General features: G+C 55.4%; 12 non-coding genes and 13 pseudogenes across 12 annotated transcripts; all 25 read left to right on the top strand.

The window, feature by feature from the left end:
* The first annotated feature begins 112 nt into the window (after window positions 1–112).
* Window positions 113–232, top strand: LOC130338617 (5S ribosomal RNA; annotated as a pseudogene).
* Window positions 233–887: 655 nt separating this feature from the next.
* Window positions 888–1,006, top strand: LOC130338387 (5S ribosomal RNA). The gene has a single exon (XR_008879084.1). It is a non-coding gene; the product is annotated as a 5S ribosomal RNA (ribosomal RNA).
* Window positions 1,007–1,306: 300 nt separating this feature from the next.
* Window positions 1,307–1,426, top strand: LOC130338616 (5S ribosomal RNA; annotated as a pseudogene).
* A 652-nt stretch (window positions 1,427–2,078) lies between these two features.
* LOC130338386 (5S ribosomal RNA) lies at window positions 2,079–2,197 on the top strand. Its single transcript, XR_008879083.1, has one exon. It is a non-coding gene; the product is annotated as a 5S ribosomal RNA (ribosomal RNA).
* Window positions 2,198–2,497: 300 nt separating this feature from the next.
* On the top strand, window positions 2,498–2,617 carry LOC130338615 (5S ribosomal RNA; annotated as a pseudogene).
* A 651-nt stretch (window positions 2,618–3,268) lies between these two features.
* On the top strand, window positions 3,269–3,387 carry LOC130338521 (5S ribosomal RNA). Its single transcript, XR_008879205.1, has one exon. It is a non-coding gene; the product is annotated as a 5S ribosomal RNA (ribosomal RNA).
* Window positions 3,388–3,687: 300 nt separating this feature from the next.
* LOC130338614 (5S ribosomal RNA) lies at window positions 3,688–3,807 on the top strand (annotated as a pseudogene).
* A 654-nt stretch (window positions 3,808–4,461) lies between these two features.
* LOC130338385 (5S ribosomal RNA) lies at window positions 4,462–4,580 on the top strand. The gene has a single exon (XR_008879082.1). It is a non-coding gene; the product is annotated as a 5S ribosomal RNA (ribosomal RNA).
* A 300-nt stretch (window positions 4,581–4,880) lies between these two features.
* On the top strand, window positions 4,881–5,000 carry LOC130338613 (5S ribosomal RNA; annotated as a pseudogene).
* A 670-nt stretch (window positions 5,001–5,670) lies between these two features.
* LOC130338384 (5S ribosomal RNA) lies at window positions 5,671–5,789 on the top strand. Its single transcript, XR_008879081.1, has one exon. It is a non-coding gene; the product is annotated as a 5S ribosomal RNA (ribosomal RNA).
* A 300-nt stretch (window positions 5,790–6,089) lies between these two features.
* LOC130338612 (5S ribosomal RNA) lies at window positions 6,090–6,209 on the top strand (annotated as a pseudogene).
* Window positions 6,210–6,861: 652 nt separating this feature from the next.
* Window positions 6,862–6,980, top strand: LOC130338383 (5S ribosomal RNA). The gene has a single exon (XR_008879079.1). It is a non-coding gene; the product is annotated as a 5S ribosomal RNA (ribosomal RNA).
* A 300-nt stretch (window positions 6,981–7,280) lies between these two features.
* Window positions 7,281–7,400, top strand: LOC130338611 (5S ribosomal RNA; annotated as a pseudogene).
* A 655-nt stretch (window positions 7,401–8,055) lies between these two features.
* Window positions 8,056–8,174, top strand: LOC130338799 (5S ribosomal RNA). Its single transcript, XR_008879289.1, has one exon. It is a non-coding gene; the product is annotated as a 5S ribosomal RNA (ribosomal RNA).
* A 300-nt stretch (window positions 8,175–8,474) lies between these two features.
* Window positions 8,475–8,594, top strand: LOC130338609 (5S ribosomal RNA; annotated as a pseudogene).
* Window positions 8,595–9,247: 653 nt separating this feature from the next.
* Window positions 9,248–9,366, top strand: LOC130338798 (5S ribosomal RNA). The gene has a single exon (XR_008879288.1). It is a non-coding gene; the product is annotated as a 5S ribosomal RNA (ribosomal RNA).
* Window positions 9,367–9,666: 300 nt separating this feature from the next.
* Window positions 9,667–9,786, top strand: LOC130338607 (5S ribosomal RNA; annotated as a pseudogene).
* A 652-nt stretch (window positions 9,787–10,438) lies between these two features.
* LOC130338796 (5S ribosomal RNA) lies at window positions 10,439–10,557 on the top strand. The gene has a single exon (XR_008879287.1). It is a non-coding gene; the product is annotated as a 5S ribosomal RNA (ribosomal RNA).
* Window positions 10,558–10,857: 300 nt separating this feature from the next.
* LOC130338606 (5S ribosomal RNA) lies at window positions 10,858–10,977 on the top strand (annotated as a pseudogene).
* A 653-nt stretch (window positions 10,978–11,630) lies between these two features.
* Window positions 11,631–11,749, top strand: LOC130338795 (5S ribosomal RNA). The gene has a single exon (XR_008879286.1). It is a non-coding gene; the product is annotated as a 5S ribosomal RNA (ribosomal RNA).
* Window positions 11,750–12,049: 300 nt separating this feature from the next.
* Window positions 12,050–12,169, top strand: LOC130338776 (5S ribosomal RNA; annotated as a pseudogene).
* Window positions 12,170–12,821: 652 nt separating this feature from the next.
* LOC130338794 (5S ribosomal RNA) lies at window positions 12,822–12,940 on the top strand. Its single transcript, XR_008879285.1, has one exon. It is a non-coding gene; the product is annotated as a 5S ribosomal RNA (ribosomal RNA).
* Window positions 12,941–13,240: 300 nt separating this feature from the next.
* Window positions 13,241–13,360, top strand: LOC130338605 (5S ribosomal RNA; annotated as a pseudogene).
* Window positions 13,361–14,017: 657 nt separating this feature from the next.
* Window positions 14,018–14,136, top strand: LOC130338792 (5S ribosomal RNA). Its single transcript, XR_008879283.1, has one exon. It is a non-coding gene; the product is annotated as a 5S ribosomal RNA (ribosomal RNA).
* A 300-nt stretch (window positions 14,137–14,436) lies between these two features.
* Window positions 14,437–14,556, top strand: LOC130338604 (5S ribosomal RNA; annotated as a pseudogene).
* The last annotated feature ends 157 nt before the right edge of the window (window positions 14,557–14,713 follow it).

Below are 14,713 nucleotides of genomic sequence, written 5' to 3'. Positions count from 1 at the left end.
CAGGGCTCACCTGCAATGTACGCAGGGGTGCGCTACCTGCTGTCCAGCCCTTTGCGCAACGGTCCGCGGCCTGGAGGAAAGCTGCTTGTGCGACAGAGTGGGGCCAGCCAGTGTCTACCGGCCACACCACCCTGGGTATGCCCGATCTCGTCTGATCTCGGAAGCCAAGCAGGGTCGGGCTCGGACAGTACTGGGATGGTTGACCTCCTGGGAATACCGGGTGCTGTAGACAGGTTGCGATGTTTCTTTACACTTTCTCCTCTGGCCCAGCCTGGGAAGGCACTTTCCCGAATATCGGGGGGGGGGGGGAGATTTACGAAAACCTGTTTTGGGGGAAAAGTTGGCCCATTGCCCGTAAGCATCCAATGAGATGGCTTCTTCCAGTTTCAAAAAGGTAGCAAATAAAAAATGAAAAGAAGCAATGTGATCGGTTGCTACGGGCAACTGCTCCGCTTTTTCTCTGCGCAGGTTTTGACGAATCTCCCCCATTCAACTTGGGGCAAGCCAGAGCTGGAAGCCGCAGAGGCCTGTGTGCCGGTTTGCTGCTTGCTACTGTCAGCACACAATCCGTCCATCCAGCTCCGTGTCCCGGCCAGAAAAGCTCATTGCCCCTGCAGCCAGGCATGTGTAAATATAAGAGTTAAAAGCAGCCCAGCCAGGAAATGGCCAGGCTTTGAGCAGGCTGAGGCTGAAGGGGCCAGCCCGAGCAAGGGCTCCCTGTGCAAAGCAGTTTGTGTACGTAAGCCATAGAGCCAGTGAGCTGAAGCAGCCTTGGAGCTGGGCTGAGTGCGTGGAAAGGAGGGGGGCAGGAAGCAGGCCCAGTGCTGAGCAGCAGGCAGGCAGGCAGGCTGCAGAGTAGAAGAGCTGCAAATGAGAGGCTCGTCTCTGCCTACGGCCACACCACCCTGAACACGCCCGATCTCGTCTGATCTCGGAAGCTAAGCAGGGTCGGGCCTGGTTAGTACTTGGATGGGAGACCGCCTGGGAATACCAGGTGCTGTAGGCTTTTTGCTTTTTCTCACTTCAACCAGCAGGGGTCAGTCTCCCCTATGCCTTTTTTACATTCACTTTCTTAGCTGCACATTTGCTTCTTTTCTTCTTTTTTTATGGCCTTTCTCCCTTGTGTTGTTTATGTGACGTCACAGTACGGGATATGCTCCTACAGTCCTATCAGCTTGAGTCCCTGCACGTCCCCAGGGCTCACCTGCAATGTACGCAGGGGTGCGCTACCTGCTGTCCAGCCCTTTGCGCAACGGTCCGCGGCCTGGAGGAAAGCTGCTTGTGCGACAGAGTGGGGCCAGCCAGTGTCTACCGGCCACACCACCCTGGGTATGCCCGATCTCGTCTGATCTCGGAAGCCAAGCAGGGTCGGGCTCGGACAGTACTGGGATGGTTGACCTCCTGGGAATACCGGGTGCTGTAGACAGGGTGCGATGTTTCTTTACACTTTCTCCTCTGGCCCAGCCTGGGATGGCACTTTCCCGAATATCGGGGGGGGGGAGATTTACGAAAACCTGTTTTGGGGGAAAAGTTGGCCCATTGCCCGTAAGCATCCAATGAGATGGCTTCTTCCAGTTTCAAAAAGGTAGCAAATAAAAAATGAAAAGAAGCAATGTGATCGGTTGCTACGGGCAACTGCTCCGCTTTTTCTCTGCGCAGGTTTTGACGAATCTCCCCCATTCAACTTGGGGCAAGCCAGAGCTGGAAGCCGCAGAGGCCTGTGTGCCGGTTTGCTGCTTGCTACTGTCAGCACACAATCCGTCCATCCAGCTCCGTGTCCCGGCCAGAAAAGCTCATTGCCCCTGCAGCCAGGCATGTGTAAATATAAGAGTTAAAAGCAGCCCAGCCAGGAAATGGCCAGGCTTTGAGCAGGCTGAGGCTGAAGGGGCCAGCCCGAGCAAGGGCTCCCTGTGCAAAGCAGTTTGTGTACGTAAGCCATAGAGCCAGTGAGCTGAAGCAGCCTTGGAGCTGGGCTGAGTGCGTGGAAAGGAGGGGGGCAGGAAGCAGGCCCAGTGCTGAGCAGCAGGCAGGCAGGCAGGCTGCAGAGTAGAAGAGCTGCAAATGAGAGGCTCGTCTCTGCCTACGGCCACACCACCCTGAACACGCCCGATCTCGTCTGATCTCGGAAGCTAAGCAGGGTCGGGCCTGGTTAGTACTTGGATGGGAGACCGCCTGGGAATACCAGGTGCTGTAGGCTTTTTGCTTTTTCTCACTTCAACCAGCAGGGGTCAGTCTCCCCTATGCCTTTTTTACATTCACTTTCTTAGCTGCACATTTGCTTCTTTTCTTCTTTTTTTATGGCCTTTCTCCCTTGTGTTTTTTATGTGACGTCACAGTACGGGATATGCTCCTACAGTCCTATCAGCTTGAGTCCCTGCACGTCCCCAGGGCTCACCTGCAATGTACGCAGGGGTGCGCTACCTGCTGTCCAGCCCTTTGCGCAACGGTCCGCGGCCTGGAGGAAAGCTGCTTGTGCGACAGAGTGGGGCCAGCCAGTGTCTACCGGCCACACCACCCTGGGTATGCCCGATCTCGTCTGATCTCGGAAGCCAAGCAGGGTCGGGCTCGGACAGTACTGGGATGGTTGACCTCCTGGGAATACCGGGTGCTGTAGACAGGTTGCGATGTTTCTTTACACTTTCTCCTCTGGCCCAGCCTGGGAAGGCACTTTCCCGAATATCCGGGGGGGGGGGGAGATTTACGAAAACCTGTTTTGGGGGAAAAGTTGGCCCATTGCCCGTAAGCATCCAATGAGATGGCTTCTTCCAGTTTCAAAAAGGTAGCTAATAAAAAATGAAAAGAAGCAATGTGATCGGTTGCTACGGGCAACTGCTCCGCTTTTTCTCTGCGCAGGTTTTGACGAATCTCCCCCATTCAACTTGGGGCAAGCCAGAGCTGGAAGCCGCAGAGGCCTGTGTGCCGGTTTGCTGCTTGCTACTGTCAGCACACAATCCGTCCATCCAGCTCCGTGTCCCGGCCAGAAAAGCTCATTGCCCCTGCAGCCAGGCATGTGTAAATATAAGAGTTAAAAGCAGCCCAGCCAGGAAATGGCCAGGCTTTGAGCAGGCTGAGGCTGAAGGGGCCAGCCCGAGCAAGGGCTCCCTGTGCAAAGCAGTTTGTGTACGTAAGCCATAGAGCCAGTGAGCTGAAGCAGCCTTGGAGCTGGGCTGAGTGCGTGGAAAGGAGGGGGGCAGGAAGCAGGCCCAGTGCTGAGCAGCAGGCAGGCAGGCTGCAGAGTAGAAGAGCTGCAAATGAGAGGCTCGTCTCTGCCTACGGCCACACCACCCTGAACACGCCCGATCTCGTCTGATCTCGGAAGCTAAGCAGGGTCAGGCCTGGTTAGTACTTGGATGGGAGACCGCCTGGGAATACCAGGTGCTGTAGGCTTTTTGCTTTTTCTCACTTCAACCAGCAGGGGTCAGTCTCCCCTATGCCTTTTTTACATTCACTTTCTTAGCTGCACATTTGCTTCTTTTCTTCTTTTTTTATGGCCTTTCTCCCTTGTGTTGTTTATGTGACGTCACAGTACGGGATATGCTCCTACAGTCCTATCAGCTTGAGTCCCTGCACGTCCCCAGGGCTCACCTGCAATGTACGCAGGGGTGCGCTACCTGCTGTCCAGCCCTTTGCGCAACGGTCCGCGGCCTGGAGGAAAGCTGCTTGTGCGACAGAGTGGGGCCAGCCAGTGTCTACCGGCCACACCACCCTGGGTATGCCCGATCTCGTCTGATCTCGGAAGCCAAGCAGGGTCGGGCTCGGACAGTACTGGGATGGTTGACCTCCTGGGAATACCGGGTGCTGTAGACAGGTTGCGATGTTTCTTTACACTTTCTCCTCTGGCCCAGCCTGGGAAGGCACTTTCCCGAATATCCGGGGGGGGGGGAGATTTACGAAAACCTGTTTTGGGGGAAAAGTTGGCCCATTGCCCGTAAGCATCCAATGAGATGGCTTCTTCCAGTTTCAAAAAGGTAGCTAATAAAAAATGAAAAGAAGCAATGTGATCGGTTGCTACGGGCAACTGCTCCGCTTTTTCTCTGCGCAGGTTTTGACGAATCTCCCCCATTCAACTTGGGGCAAGCCAGAGCTGGAAGCCGCAGAGGCCTGTGTGCCGGTTTGCTGCTTGCTACTGTCAGCACACAATCCGTCCATCCAGCTCCGTGTCCCGGCCAGAAAAGCTCATTGCCCCTGCAGCCAGGCATGTGTAAATATAAGAGTTAAAAGCAGCCCAGCCAGGAAATGGCCAGGCTTTGAGCAGGCTGAGGCTGAAGGGGCCAGCCCGAGCAAGGGCTCCCTGTGCAAAGCAGTTTGTGTACGTAAGCCATAGAGCCAGTGAGCTGAAGCAGCCTTGGAGCTGGGCTGAGTGCGTGGAAAGGAGGGGGGCAGGAAGCAGGCCCAGTGCTGAGCAGCAGGCAGGCAGGCAGGCTGCAGAGTAGAAGAGCTGCAAATGAGAGGCTCATCTCTGCCTACGGCCACACCACCCTGAACACGCCCGATCTCGTCTGATCTCGGAAGCTAAGCAGGGTCGGGCCTGGTTAGTACTTGGATGGGAGACCGCCTGGGAATACCAGGTGCTGTAGGCTTTTTGCTTTTTCTCACTTCAACCAGCAGGGGTCAGTCTCCCCTATGCCTTTTTTACATTCACTTTCTTAGCTGCACATTTGCTTCTTTTCTTCTTTTTTTATGGCCTTTCTCCCTTGTGTTGTTTATGTGACGTCACAGTACGGGATATGCTCCTACAGTCCTATCAGCTTGAGTCCCTGCACGTCCCCAGGGCTCACCTGCAATGTACGCAGGGGTGCGCTACCTGCTGTCCAGCCCTTTGCGCAACGGTCCGCGGCCTGGAGGAAAGCTGCTTGTGCGACAGAGTGGGGCCAGCCAGTGTCTACCGGCCACACCACCCTGGGTATGCCCGATCTCGTCTGATCTCGGAAGCCAAGCAGGGTCGGGCTCGGACAGTACTGGGATGGTTGACCTCCTGGGAATACCGGGTGCTGTAGACAGGTTGCGATGTTTCTTTACACTTTCTCCTCTGGCCCAGCCTGGGAAGGCACTTTCCCGAATATCCGGGGGGGGGGGAGATTTACGAAAACCTGTTTTGGGGGAAAAGTTGGCCCATTGCCCGTAAGCATCCAATGAGATGGCTTCTTCCAGTTTCAAAAAGGTAGCTAATAAAAAATGAAAAGAAGCAATGTGATCGGTTGCTACGGGCAACTGCTCCGCTTTTTCTCTGCGCAGGTTTTGACGAATCTCCCCCATTCAACTTGGGGCAAGCCAGAGCTGGAAGCCGCAGAGGCCTGTGTGCCGGTTTGCTGCTTGCTACTGTCAGCACACAATCCGTCCATCCAGCTCCGTGTCCCGGCCAGAAAAGCTCATTGCCCCTGCAGCCAGGCATGTGTAAATATAAGAGTTAAAAGCAGCCCAGCCAGGAAATGGCCAGGCTTTGAGCAGGCTGAGGCTGAAGGGGCCAGCCCGAGCAAGGGCTCCCTGTGCAAAGCAGTTTGTGTACGTAAGCCATAGAGCCAGTGAGCTGAAGCAGCCTTGGAGCTGGGCTGAGTGCGTGGAAAGGAGGGGGGCAGGAAGCAGGCCCAGTGCTGAGCAGCAGGCAGGCAGGCAGGCAGGCAGGCAGGCAGGCTGCAGAGTAGAAGAGCTGCAAATGAGAGGCTCGTCTATGCCTACGGCCACACCACCCTGAACACGCCCGATCTCGTCTGATCTCGGAAGCTAAGCAGGGTCGGGCCTGGTTAGTACTTGGATGGGAGACCGCCTGGGAATACCAGGTGCTGTAGGCTTTTTGCTTTTTCTCACTTCAACCAGCAGGGGTCAGTCTCCCCTATGCCTTTTTTACATTCACTTTCTTAGCTGCACATTTGCTTCTTTTCTTCTTTTTTTATGGCCTTTCTCCCTTGTGTTGTTTATGTGACGTCACAGTACGGGATATGCTCCTACAGTCCTATCAGCTTGAGTCCCTGCACGTCCCCAGGGCTCACCTGCAATGTACGCAGGGGTGCGCTACCTGCTGTCCAGCCCTTTGCGCAACGGTCCGCGGCCTGGAGGAAAGCTGCTTGTGCGACAGAGTGGGGCCAGCCAGTGTCTACCGGCCACACCACCCTGGGTATGCCCGATCTCGTCTGATCTCGGAAGCCAAGCAGGGTCGGGCTCGGACAGTACTGGGATGGTTGACCTCCTGGGAATACCGGGTGCTGTAGACAGGTTGCGATGTTTCTTTACACTTTCTCCTCTGGCCCAGCCTGGGAAGGCACTTTCCCGAATATCGGGGGGGGGGAGATTTACGAAAACCTGTTTTGGGGGAAAAGTTGGCCCATTGCCCGTAAGCATCCAATGAGATGGCTTCTTCCAGTTTCAAAAAGGTAGCAAATAAAAAATGAAAAGAAGCAATGTGATCGGTTGCTACGGGCAACTGCTCCGCTTTTTCTCTGCGCAGGTTTTGACGAATCTCCCCCATTCAACTTGGGGCAAGCCAGAGCTGGAAGCCGCAGAGGCCTGTGTGCCGGTTTGCTGCTTGCTACTGTCAGCACACAATCCGTCCATCCAGCTCCGTGTCCCGGCCAGAAAAGCTCATTGCCCCTGCAGCCAGGCATGTGTAAATATAAGAGTTAAAAGCAGCCCAGCCAGGAAATGGCCAGGCTTTGAGCAGGCTGAGGCTGAAGGGGCCAGCCCGAGCAAGGGCTCCCTGTGCAAAGCAGTTTGTGTACGTAAGCCATAGAGCCAGTGAGCTGAAGCAGCCTTGGAGCTGGGCTGAGTGCGTGGAAAGGAGGGGGGCAGGAAGCAGGCCCAGTGCTGAGCAGCAGGCAGGCAGGCAGGCTGCAGAGTAGAAGAGCTGCAAATGAGAGGCTCGTCTCTGCCTACGGCCACACCACCCTGAACACGCCCGATCTCGTCTGATCTCGGAAGCTAAGCAGGGTCGGGCCTGGTTAGTACTTGGATGGGAGACCGCCTGGGAATACCAGGTGCTGTAGGCTTTTTGCTTTTTCTCACTTCAACCAGCAGGGGTCAGTCTCCCCTATGCCTTTTTTACATTCACTTTCTTAGCTGCACATTTGCTTCTTTTCTTCTTTTTTTATGGCCTTTCTCCCTTGTGTTGTTTATGTGACGTCACAGTACGGGATATGCTCCTACAGTCCTATCAGCTTGAGTCCCTGCACGTCCCCAGGGCTCACCTGCAATGTACGCAGGGGTGCGCTACCTGCTGTCCAGCCCTTTGCGCAACGGTCCGCGGCCTGGAGGAAAGCTGCTTGTGCGACAGAGTGGGGCCAGCCAGTGTCTACCGGCCACACCACCCTGGGTATGCCCGATCTCGTCTGATCTCGGAAGCCAAGCAGGGTCGGGCTCGGACAGTACTGGGATGGTTGACCTCCTGGGAATACCGGGTGCTGTAGACAGGTTGCGATGTTTCTTTACACTTTCTCCTCTGGCCCAGCCTGGGAAGGCACTTTCCCGAATATCGGGGGGGGGGGGGAGATTTACGAAAACCTGTTTTGGGGGAAAAGTTGGCCCATTGCCCGTAAGCATCCAATGAGATGGCTTCTTCCAGTTTCAAAAAGGTAGCAAATAAAAAATGAAAAGAAGCAATGTGATCGGTTGCTACGGGCAACTGCTCCGCTTTTTCTCTGCGCAGGTTTTGACGAATCTCCCCCATTCAACTTGGGGCAAGCCAGAGCTGGAAGCCGCAGAGGCCTGTGTGCCGGTTTGCTGCTTGCTACTGTCAGCACACAATCCGTCCATCCAGCTCCGTGTCCCGGCCAGAAAAGCTCATTGCCCCTGCAGCCAGGCATGTGTAAATATAAGAGTTAAAAGCAGCCCAGCCAGGAAATGGCCAGGCTTTGAGCAGGCTGAGGCTGAAGGGGCCAGCCCGAGCAAGGGCTCCCTGTGCAAAGCAGTTTGTGTACGTAAGCCATAGAGCCAGTGAGCTGAAGCAGCCTTGGAGCTGGGCTGAGTGCGTGGAAAGGAGGGGGGCAGGAAGCAGGCCCAGTGCTGAGCAGCAGGCAGGCAGGCAGGCTGCAGAGTAGAAGAGCTGCAAATGAGAGGCTCGTCTCTGCCTACGGCCACACCACCCTGAACACGCCCGATCTCGTCTGATCTCGGAAGCTAAGCAGGGTCGGGCCTGGTTAGTACTTGGATGGGAGACCGCCTGGGAATACCAGGTGCTGTAGGCTTTTTGCTTTTTCTCACTTCAACCAGCAGGGGTCAGTCTCCCCTATGCCTTTTTTACATTCACTTTCTTAGCTGCACATTTGCTTCTTTTCTTCTTTTTTTATGGCCTTTCTCCCTTGTGTTGTTTATGTGACGTCACAGTACGGGATATGCTCCTACAGTCCTATCAGCTTGAGTCCCTGCACGTCCCCAGGGCTCACCTGCAATGTACGCAGGGGTGCGCTACCTGCTGTCCAGCCCTTTGCGCAACGGTCCGCGGCCTGGAGGAAAGCTGCTTGTGCGACAGAGTGGGGCCAGCCAGTGTCTACCGGCCACACCACCCTGGGTATGCCCGATCTCGTCTGATCTCGGAAGCCAAGCAGGGTCGGGCTCGGACAGTACTGGGATGGTTGACCTCCTGGGAATACCGGGTGCTGTAGACAGGTTGCGATGTTTCTTTACACTTTCTCCTCTGGCCCAGCCTGGGAAGGCACTTTCCCGAATATCGGGGGGGGGGGAGATTTACGAAAACCTGTTTTGGGGGAAAAGTTGGCCCATTGCCCGTAAGCATCCAATGAGATGGCTTCTTCCAGTTTCAAAAAGGTAGCAAATAAAAAATGAAAAGAAGCAATGTGATCGGTTGCTACGGGCAACTGCTCCGCTTTTTCTCTGCGCAGGTTTTGACGAATCTCCCCCATTCAACTTGGGGCAAGCCAGAGCTGGAAGCCGCAGAGGCCTGTGTGCCGGTTTGCTGCTTGCTACTGTCAGCACACAATCCGTCCATCCAGCTCCGTGTCCCGGCCAGAAAAGCTCATTGCCCCTGCAGCCAGGCATGTGTAAATATAAGAGTTAAAAGCAGCCCAGCCAGGAAATGGCCAGGCTTTGAGCAGGCTGAGGCTGAAGGGGCCAGCCCGAGCAAGGGCTCCCTGTGCAAAGCAGTTTGTGTACGTAAGCCATAGAGCCAGTGAGCTGAAGCAGCCTTGGAGCTGGGCTGAGTGCGTGGAAAGGAGGGGGGCAGGAAGCAGGCCCAGTGCTGAGCAGCAGGCAGGCAGGCAGGCTGCAGAGTAGAAGAGCTGCAAATGAGAGGCTCGTCTATGCCTACGGCCACACCACCCTGAACACGCCCGATCTCGTCTGATCTCGGAAGCTAAGCAGGGTCGGGCCTGGTTAGTACTTGGATGGGAGACCGCCTGGGAATACCAGGTGCTGTAGGCTTTTTGCTTTTTCTCACTTCAACCAGCAGGGGTCAGTCTCCCCTATGCCTTTTTTACATTCACTTTCTTAGCTGCACATTTGCTTCTTTTCTTCTTTTTTTATGGCCTTTCTCCCTTGTGTTGTTTATGTGACGTCACAGTACGGGATATGCTCCTACAGTCCTATCAGCTTGAGTCCCTGCACGTCCCCAGGGCTCACCTGCAATGTACGCAGGGGTGCGCTACCTGCTGTCCAGCCCTTTGCGCAACGGTCCGCGGCCTGGAGGAAAGCTGCTTGTGCGACAGAGTGGGGCCAGCCAGTGTCTACCGGCCACACCACCCTGGGTATGCCCGATCTCGTCTGATCTCGGAAGCCAAGCAGGGTCGGGCTCGGACAGTACTGGGATGGTTGACCTCCTGGGAATACCGGGTGCTGTAGACAGGTTGCGATGTTTCTTTACACTTTCTCCTCTGGCCCAGCCTGGGAAGGCACTTTCCCGAATATCGGGGGGGGGGAGATTTACGAAAACCTGTTTTGGGGGAAAAGTTGGCCCATTGCCCGTAAGCATCCAATGAGATGGCTTCTTCCAGTTTCAAAAAGGTAGCAAATAAAAAATGAAAAGAAGCAATGTGATCGGTTGCTACGGGCAACTGCTCCGCTTTTTCTCTGCGCAGGTTTTGACGAATCTCCCCCATTCAACTTGGGGCAAGCAAGAGCTGGAAGCCGCAGAGGCCTGTGTGCCGGTTTGCTGCTTGCTACTGTCAGCACACAATCCGTCCATCCAGCTCCGTGTCCCGGCCAGAAAAGCTCATTGCCCCTGCAGCCAGGCATGTGTAAATATAAGAGTTAAAAGCAGCCCAGCCAGGAAATGGCCAGGCTTTGAGCAGGCTGAGGCTGAAGGGGCCAGCCCGAGCAAGGGCTCCCTGTGCAAAGCAGTTTGTGTACGTAAGCCATAGAGCCAGTGAGCTGAAGCAGCCTTGGAGCTGGGCTGAGTGCGTGGAAAGGAGGGGGGCAGGAAGCAGGCCCAGTGCTGAGCAGCAGGCAGGCAGGCAGGCTGCAGAGTAGAAGAGCTGCAAATGAGAGGCTCGTCTCTGCCTACGGCCACACCACCCTGAACACGCCCGATCTCGTCTGATCTCGGAAGCTAAGCAGGGTCGGGCCTGGTTAGTACTTGGATGGGAGACCGCCTGGGAATACCAGGTGCTGTAGGCTTTTTGCTTTTTCTCACTTCAACCAGCAGGGGTCAGTCTCCCCTATGCCTTTTTTACATTCACTTTCTTAGCTGCACATTTGCTTCTTTTCTTCTTTTTTTATGGCCTTTCTCCCTTGTGTTGTTTATGTGACGTCACAGTACGGGATATGCTCCTACAGTCCTATCAGCTTGAGTCCCTGCACGTCCCCAGGGCTCACCTGCAATGTACGCAGGGGTGCGCTACCTGCTGTCCAGCCCTTTGCGCAACGGTCCGCGGCCTGGAGGAAAGCTGCTTGTGCGACAGAGTGGGGCCAGCCAGTGTCTACCGGCCACACCACCCTGGGTATGCCCGATCTCGTCTGATCTCGGAAGCCAAGCAGGGTCGGGCTCGGACAGTACTGGGATGGTTGACCTCCTGGGAATACCGGGTGCTGTAGACAGGTTGCGATGTTTCTTTACACTTTCTCCTCTGGCCCAGCCTGGGAAGGCACTTTCCCGAATATCGGGGGGGGGGGAGATTTACGAAAACCTGTTTTGGGGGAAAAGTTGGCCCATTGCCCGTAAGCATCCAATGAGATGGCTTCTTCCAGTTTCAAAAAGGTAGCAAATAAAAAATGAAAAGAAGCAATGTGATCGGTTGCTACGGGCAACTGCTCCGCTTTTTCTCTGCGCAGGTTTTGACGAATCTCCCCCATTCAACTTGGGGCAAGCCAGAGCTGGAAGCCGCAGAGGCCTGTGTGCCGGTTTGCTGCTTGCTACTGTCAGCACACAATCCGTCCATCCAGCTCCGTGTCCCGGCCAGAAAAGCTCATTGCCCCTGCAGCCAGGCATGTGTAAATATAAGAGTTAAAAGCAGCCCAGCCAGGAAATGGCCAGGCTTTGAGCAGGCTGAGGCTGAAGGGGCCAGCCCGAGCAAGGGCTCCCTGTGCAAAGCAGTTTGTGTACGTAAGCCATAGAGCCAGTGAGCTGAAGCAGCCTTGGAGCTGGGCTGAGTGCGTGGAAAGGAGGGGGGCAGGAAGCAGGCCCAGTGCTGAGCAGCAGGCAGGCAGGCAGGCTGCAGAGTAGAAGAGCTGCAAATGAGAGGCTCGTCTATGCCTACGGCCACACCACCCTGAACACGCCCGATCTCGTCTGATCTCGGAAGCTAAGCAGGGTCGGGCCTGGTTAGTACTTGGATGGGAGACCGCCTGGGAATACCAGGTGCTGTAGGCTTTTTGCTTTTTCTCACTTCAACCAGCAGGGGTCAGTCTCCCCTATGCCTTTTTTACATTCACTTTCTTAGCTGCACATTTGCTTCTTTTCTTCTTTTTTTATGGCCTTTCTCCCTTGTGTTGTTTATGTGACGTCACAGTACGGGATATGCTCCTACAGTCCTATCAGCTTGAGTCCCTGCACGTCCCCAGGGCTCACCTGCAATGTACGCAGGGGTGCGCTACCTGCTGTCCAGCCCTTTGCGCAACGGTCCGCGGCCTGGAGGAAAGCTGCTTGTGCGACAGAGTGGGGCCAGCCAGTGTCTACCGGCCACACCACCCTGGGTATGCCCCATCTCGTCTGATCTCGGAAGCCAAGCAGGGTCGGGCTCGGACAGTACTGGGATGGTTGACCTCCTGGGAATACCGGGTGCTGTAGACAGGTTGCGATGTTTCTTTACACTTTCTCCTCTGGCCCAGCCTGGGAAGGCACTTTCCCGAATATCGGGGGGGGGGAGATTTACGAAAACCTGTTTTGGGGGAAAAGTTGGCCCATTGCCCGTAAGCATCCAATGAGATGGCTTCTTCCAGTTTCAAAAAGGTAGCAAATAAAAAATGAAAAGAAGCAATGTGATCGGTTGCTACGGGCAACTGCTCCGCTTTTTCTCTGCGCAGGTTTTGACGAATCTCCCCCATTCAACTTGGGGCAAGCCAGAGCTGGAAGCCGCAGAGGCCTGTGTGCCGGTTTGCTGCTTGCTACTGTCAGCACACAATCCGTCCATCCAGCTCCGTGTCCCGGCCAGAAAAGCTCATTGCCCCTGCAGCCAGGCATGTGTAAATATAAGAGTTAAAAGCAGCCCAGCCAGGAAATGGCCAGGCTTTGAGCAGGCTGAGGCTGAAGGGGCCAGCCCGAGCAAGGGCTCCCTGTGCAAAGCAGTTTGTGTACGTAAGCCATAGAGCCAGTGAGCTGAAGCAGCCTTGGAGCTGGGCTGAGTGCGTGGAAAGGAGGGGGGCAGGAAGCAGGCCCAGTGCTGAGCAGCAGGCAGGCAGGCAGGCTGCAGAGTAGAAGAGCTGCAAATGAGAGGCTCGTCTCTGCCTACGGCCACACCACCCTGAACACGCCCGATCTCGTCTGATCTCGGAAGCTAAGCAGGGTCGGGCCTGGTTAGTACTTGGATGGGAGACCGCCTGGGAATACCAGGTGCTGTAGGCTTTTTGCTTTTTCTCACTTCAACCAGCAGGGGTCAGTCTCCCCTATGCCTTTTTTACATTCACTTTCTTAGCTGCACATTTGCTTCTTTTCTTCTTTTTTTATGGCCTTTCTCCCTTGTGTTGTTTATGTGACGTCACAGTACGGGATATGCTCCTACAGTCCTATCAGCTTGAGTCCCTGCACGTCCCCAGGGCTCACCTGCAATGTACGCAGGGGTGCGCTACCTGCTGTCCAGCCCTTTGCGCAACGGTCCGCGGCCTGGAGGAAAGCTGCTTGTGCGACAGAGTGGGGCCAGCCAGTGTCTACCGGCCACACCACCCTGGGTATGCCCGATCTCGTCTGATCTCGGAAGCCAAGCAGGGTCGGGCTCGGACAGTACTGGGATGGTTGACCTCCTGGGAATACCGGGTGCTGTAGACAGGTTGCGATGTTTCTTTACACTTTCTCCTCTGGCCCAGCCTGGGAAGGCACTTTCCCGAATATCGGGGGGGGGGGGGGGAGATTTACGAAAACCTGTTTTGTGGGAAAAGTTGGCCCATTGCCCGTAAGCATCCAATGAGATGGCTTCTTCCAGTTTCAAAAAGGTAGCAAATAAAAAATGAAAAGAAGCAATGTGATCGGTTGCTACGGGCAACTGCTCCGCTTTTTCTCTGCGCAGGTTTTGACGAATCTCCCCCATTCAACTTGGGGCAAGCCAGAGCTGGAAGCCGCAGAGGCCTGTGTGCCGGTTTGCTGCTTGCTACTGTCAGCACACAATCCGTCCATCCAGCTCCGTGTCCCGGCCAGAAAAGCTCATTGCCCCTGCAGCCAGGCATGTGTAAATATAAGAGTTAAAAGCAGCCCAGCCAGGAAATGGCCAGGCTTTGAGCAGGCTGAGGCTGAAGGGGCCAGCCCGAGCAAGGGCTCCCTGTGCAAAGCAGTTTGTGTACGTAAGCCATAGAGCCAGTGAGCTGAAGCAGCCTTGGAGCTGGGCTGAGTGCGTGGAAAGGAGGGGGGCAGGAAGCAGGCCCAGTGCTGAGCAGCAGGCAGGCAGGCAGGCTGCAGAGTAGAAGAGCTGCAAATGAGAGGCTCGTCTCTGCCTACGGCCACACCACCCTGAACACGCCCGATCTCGTCTGATCTCGGAAGCTAAGCAGGGTCGGGCCTGGTTAGTACTTGGATGGGAGACCGCCTGGGAATACCAGGTGCTGTAGGCTTTTTGCTTTTTCTCACTTCAACCAGCAGGGGTCAGTCTCCCCTATGCCTTTTTTACATTCACTTTCTTAGCTGCACATTTGCTTCTTTTCTTCTTTTTTTATGGCCTTTCTCCCTTGTGTTGTTTATGTGACGTCACAGTACGGGATATGCTCCTACAGTCCTATCAGCTTGAGTCCCTGCACGTCCCCAGGGCTCACCTGCAATGTACGCAGGGGTGCGCTACCTGCTGTCCAGCCCTTTGCGCAACGGTCCGCGGCCTGGAGGAAAGCTGCTTGTGCGACAGAGTGGGGCCAGCCAGTGTCTACCGGCCACACCACCCTGGGTATGCCCGATCTCGTCTGATCTCGGAAGCCAAGCAGGGTCGGGCTCGGACAGTACTGGGATGGTTGACCTCCTGGGAATACCGGGTGCTGTAGACAGGTTGCGATGTTTCTTTACACTTTCTCCTCTGGCCCAGCCTGGGAAGGCACTTTCCCGAATATCGGGGGGGGGGGAGATTTACGAAAACCTGTTTTGGGGGAAAAGTTGGCCCATTGCCCGTAAGCATCCAATGAGATGGCTTCTTCCAGTTTCAAA

Source organism: Hyla sarda, unplaced genomic scaffold, assembly GCF_029499605.1.
Source record: "Hyla sarda isolate aHylSar1 unplaced genomic scaffold, aHylSar1.hap1 scaffold_523, whole genome shotgun sequence".
NCBI classification, from domain to species: Eukaryota; Metazoa; Chordata; class Amphibia; order Anura; family Hylidae; genus Hyla; species Hyla sarda.
This window is presented reverse-complemented; position numbering and strand designations above follow the sequence as displayed.